Source organism: Pteropus alecto, unplaced genomic scaffold (genome assembly GCF_000325575.1).
Source record: "Pteropus alecto unplaced genomic scaffold, ASM32557v1 scaffold79, whole genome shotgun sequence".
In the NCBI taxonomy this organism is placed as follows: domain Eukaryota; kingdom Metazoa; phylum Chordata; class Mammalia; order Chiroptera; family Pteropodidae; genus Pteropus; species Pteropus alecto.
Window position 1 is genome coordinate 602,859 of NW_006494612.1, and position 4,561 is coordinate 607,419.

The following is a 4,561-nucleotide window of genomic DNA, read 5'->3' on the forward strand; positions in this document are numbered from 1 at the left end:
TATAATGTTGTTATTTCCCTCTATGGTTTTCATGATCAAATATGGAAAATTCTATAAACTGAAAATCAATCTGGCTGGACTTGAGAGAAAGTGATCTAATGGGAGATGAGATTAAAAAGTTAGAGGTCAAACAATGCAGAGAACTGGAGGTCATGGCAGAATATCATCTTTAGCCAAAGTTAAATTGCCAGTTTTCATTTATTATAATCTTCTCATGAAAGGATGACTTAATCCAATTGAGATAACAAAAAATAATTTTGAGAGCAAGTAGAGAATAAATTAGAATACAAGACTGCATATGAGGAGATCAGTCAAGACAGCAGTATGAAAGTCCACAGAAGAGATTGTGATCACTTGGTATAGAATAGTGGGGTATACAAATGGAAACCATATGAATTTGAGAGACATCGAGGATGTAAATATCATAAGATTTGGTGAAGGGTTGCATAATGCTGTTAAAAAAATGAATAGTGTTATGAATACCTTTGATGTTTCTGGCATGATAAATAATGTGATAGTGCGCACTCACTTAACAGAGAACACTGGAAAAAATAAACTTGGGGGTGAATAGGATATGGTAATAAGATTGGTTTAGAATGCAGAAAGAATAAAATGCTTTTGAGATATTCAGAGAGACCGGAGAAGGTGAATTTCATCCTGGATAATAACGGTGAGTAATTTCAGAGTTTTAGGCAATGTCATCTCCTAAAAAATGTATGGCATGGGACGAAAAAGGAATCTAGTATAAAACCACAATTAACTGAATACTTAAAAGCTGGAGTAGAATAATAAAAAATCAAAGGAGATCCAGAAGTTATTAGCCAAAAGTTATACAGTACATTAAAAGAGAATTGTTTCACAGAATATCAAAAAAAATGAAAAAATATTTTAACTGTTATACTGTCATTAAAAGTATTGAGTATTGATGAGGAATAAAGAGAAAAATTTTATGTATAATAGAAGTTACTGGGGAATTAGCATGACTTGCCATGTCTTTTATGTGACAGTAAATGTATTGGTAAAAAAAGAACGTGTATCCAATAATTAGAGTAAACAGATGTGGAAAAATAGAAGAGACTGAAAAAATACTGCCTGAAACCACCAATATCTTTGAAACATTTCACGATGAGAAGTAAAAGAGAACTGAGAAAATGAAAAATTTGGCTGTAAATGACAGGAGAGAATCAGAGAAATAACTGGAATAGTGTAAGAGAACCTGAGAGGGACAATTTTGTTGTAGTTTTTTTTTTTTTTTTTTTTTTTTTTTTTTAGGCGAGGCAACCCTTGGTTGACCTCACAGATTGCAAGGATCTTGTCAGTTTGTAATCCCTTATTTTTTACGCCTACAGCACCTGGTCTTCCTAGGTGGTCTCCCATCTAGGTACTAACCAGGCCCTACCCTGTTTAGCTTCCTAGATCAGATAAGATCGGGCATGTTCAGGGTGGCATAGCCATAGCCTGTTTTGTTGTAGTTTGAAAATCCGTGAAAGCTAAAGTAAATTATTTGAATAATAGGAAGAATTTGGATATAAAAATAAAACAGAGTGAGGACGTGAGTGAGGAAGAGAGAAAGCATTTCAACCAAGTTCCTAAAGGGTAATAATAAACACATAATACAAATTCCAATTTATATTAAGAATAAATAAACTTTAAGAACAAGTAAATCAATGTATAGTCTTCCCCTGCAATATAAGTAGGAAAAGGAGAATACAGTGGATTTCAAATATGTGTATATATAGAACTGCATTCCCAAATCCATCCTGACTAGGTCCAGAGCCTAGTGAAGAGTTAGGTAGAAGCTGCACAAAAAAGAGAAGTGATGAGCGGCTCAGGAGGTAAGAACGCAGGTAAAATAATCTCCAGATAAACAGGAGGGAGAGAAAGAATGAGAGAAGAGCATGGGTGGAGAGGAGGTTTGACAAGATATTAACAACGGATAAAGTTAATGCTAGGTGAAGAACATAGATCTGATCATTGCATTACCCTTTAAACTTTGATATAGTTTGAAATTTTTCAAAATAAAAAAATGAAAAGTAAGTTTACAACAATGCTTCATATATGCTATTTTAAATTTTATAATGATAATATAGCGTTTTGCTACTGAATCTACATTTACTTCTAATAAGCACTTAATGACCAAAATAACTTGTGAGTATAGTCCAGTAGTTCCCTATCACCAATTCTATTTCATTATAAATAATAATATTTTAAATATAGTTTCAATTTCAAAATGCTTGTGACAATTTATACAGTGTGTAATTCAGGTCCTCAGTAACAAATATGTATGCATTCCTCTCAGTTACACACACACACACACACACACACACACACACACACACACAGAGGATGGTGAATTGAAAAATATTACACAATTTTTCATCATTTTCCACCTCTAATCTCTAATAGAAACTACAAACAAAGTTCAATACCTTAACACAATACATTTAAAACCACTCGTCCAGGAAAAAGGAGCCGCTGAAGGTTCTGAAGCAAAGCACTGGGGCAGCAAGGCTGAAAACATACATATTTGCTTTCTATTTGTATTAGTCGGAAAGCACAATCTTGAATATCCTCTCTTAATATCACATATTGAGTGAGTAACAAAATGGCCAGGGAACCAGAACTTTTACTTCATCTGAGTGAGGAGAAGTTCTATAAATGATTACTAAAAAGAAACAGGAAACTGTAACTTCTAAATATGGAAACCCTATATTCACATAATCAATTGCTCAAATGATTTTAAAAAAATAAGCATGTCCCTAGCAGAATAGAGACAGCAACAACTATGCAGATGAAAACTCCTAAACATCAACAATTAAGAAAACAAAAAAGACAAAAATACACATTTTATGCAAGATGAAAAAAGAATGAATTAACAATACACAAAAATATACTTAGCTTAATTTATTTTAAGAAAATACATATTAAACATTAATGAGATATTTTTATACTAAATTTTTTTATTGAATTTATTGAGATGACATTGGTTAATAAAATTATATAGCTTTCAAGAGTACAATTCAATAAGATGTCATACATATATTGCACTGAGATATTTTATACTCAAACAAATATGAAAACAAAATATCTTATAATCCTAAACATTAATAAAGATATAGAACAAGAAAAAAATATGTATATTTATCAGTGGTAGGTCTGTAAATTGATACTACTTATTTGGTACCAATTAAATAATAATTTGGCATTATTCATTGAAATTGAATGGGTAAATATCCTCAACAGCCATTTCATTTCTGGATATATGAAAAAGATAACCATAAGCCCACCAGGAAGAGTATATCATGACACATCAAACAAACAAACAAACAATAAACTAGAATCAACTTATTACAAGAAATGATGACTGACAAATTTGGTTTATGATGAAATATTACACTATAGTAAAAATTAATGAAATATAACTACATGCATCACATGTGTAAACCATACATTTGGATAGACCATCAAAGAACAATGCGGATTATTTAAAGAAGTCAAAGAATGTACATAGTATAATTTTATTTCCATAAAGTTTAAATACATGCAAGACCACAAAGGAAAGGAAGAAAATGATAACATTCAGGATGATGGTTACCATTGGATAGGAGAAAGAAGAGATACAAAATAGTAGTCAAGAGTCTTCACAGGTACCGAAATATTCTAGTTTTTAATCTGGCTGTGATATGATGGTATAAATTCTATTCTTAATTATTACAATTATATTCTTTTATATACACTATTTAATAAAAGTAAAGCATAAAATAAATGGAAATAAAATTAAGATATACCCATTAATTCAACGATATAGTATATATTAGGAATACTAGTAGATAATTTCATATAGTTACCCCCATTTATTGCTTCATCAAATTTATTATAATGACAATTGCAATGCAGAATTTTAGTGGAATAGTTAATAATAAAAATAATTATAATATCACTACTGCTACTATGCTACTATGTAAATTTTTCTCTCCCTCCTCCTATCTCCTTTTCCCTTTCAATTTTCTTCTCTCCCTTCATTTCTCTCTCTGTCTCTCTCTCCATATATATATATTCTGTGTGTGTTATTCTTAGAAACTATAAAATGTAGATTTTATTCTTTATAACCTTCAAAGATGAGAAAATTGATCCCCATAAAATAAATTATTAGTAAGCAACAAAGCAAAAAGTTGTACCCGAATATTTCCAAGGTCGAATTATAAATTACATTCTTGTATTCTCAAATATACAGTTGTACCCGAATATTTCCAAGGTCAAATTATAAATTACATTCTTGTATTCTCAAAAAATTCACCCTTAGTTGCTAAAATAGAATTTATTTTTGTCTTGGTGCATTGCTCTGTGAAGTAATTATAGCTTGTAAAATAAGCTAAGGATTATCACCTATATCTCCATCACCATACAAATGGATACAAAGAAAATCTGGTCTCTCTGTCATATGCAACAGAGCCCCTCCTAACATGAACAATTGTTCATTCTATCTGAAACAATGAGCAAAATGTTTGCTAATAACTGTCATCTTCAGAATCTCATCCCTCATCATGCCTTTTTACAAAGA

At 30.9% G+C, this 4,561-nt stretch overlaps 1 pseudogene; it reads right to left on the reverse strand.

Moving 5' to 3' along the window:
- Positions 1-1,340: 1,340 nt before the first annotated feature.
- LOC112474441 lies at positions 1,341-1,459 on the reverse strand (annotated as a pseudogene).
- Positions 1,460-4,561: the final 3,102 nt, after the last annotated feature.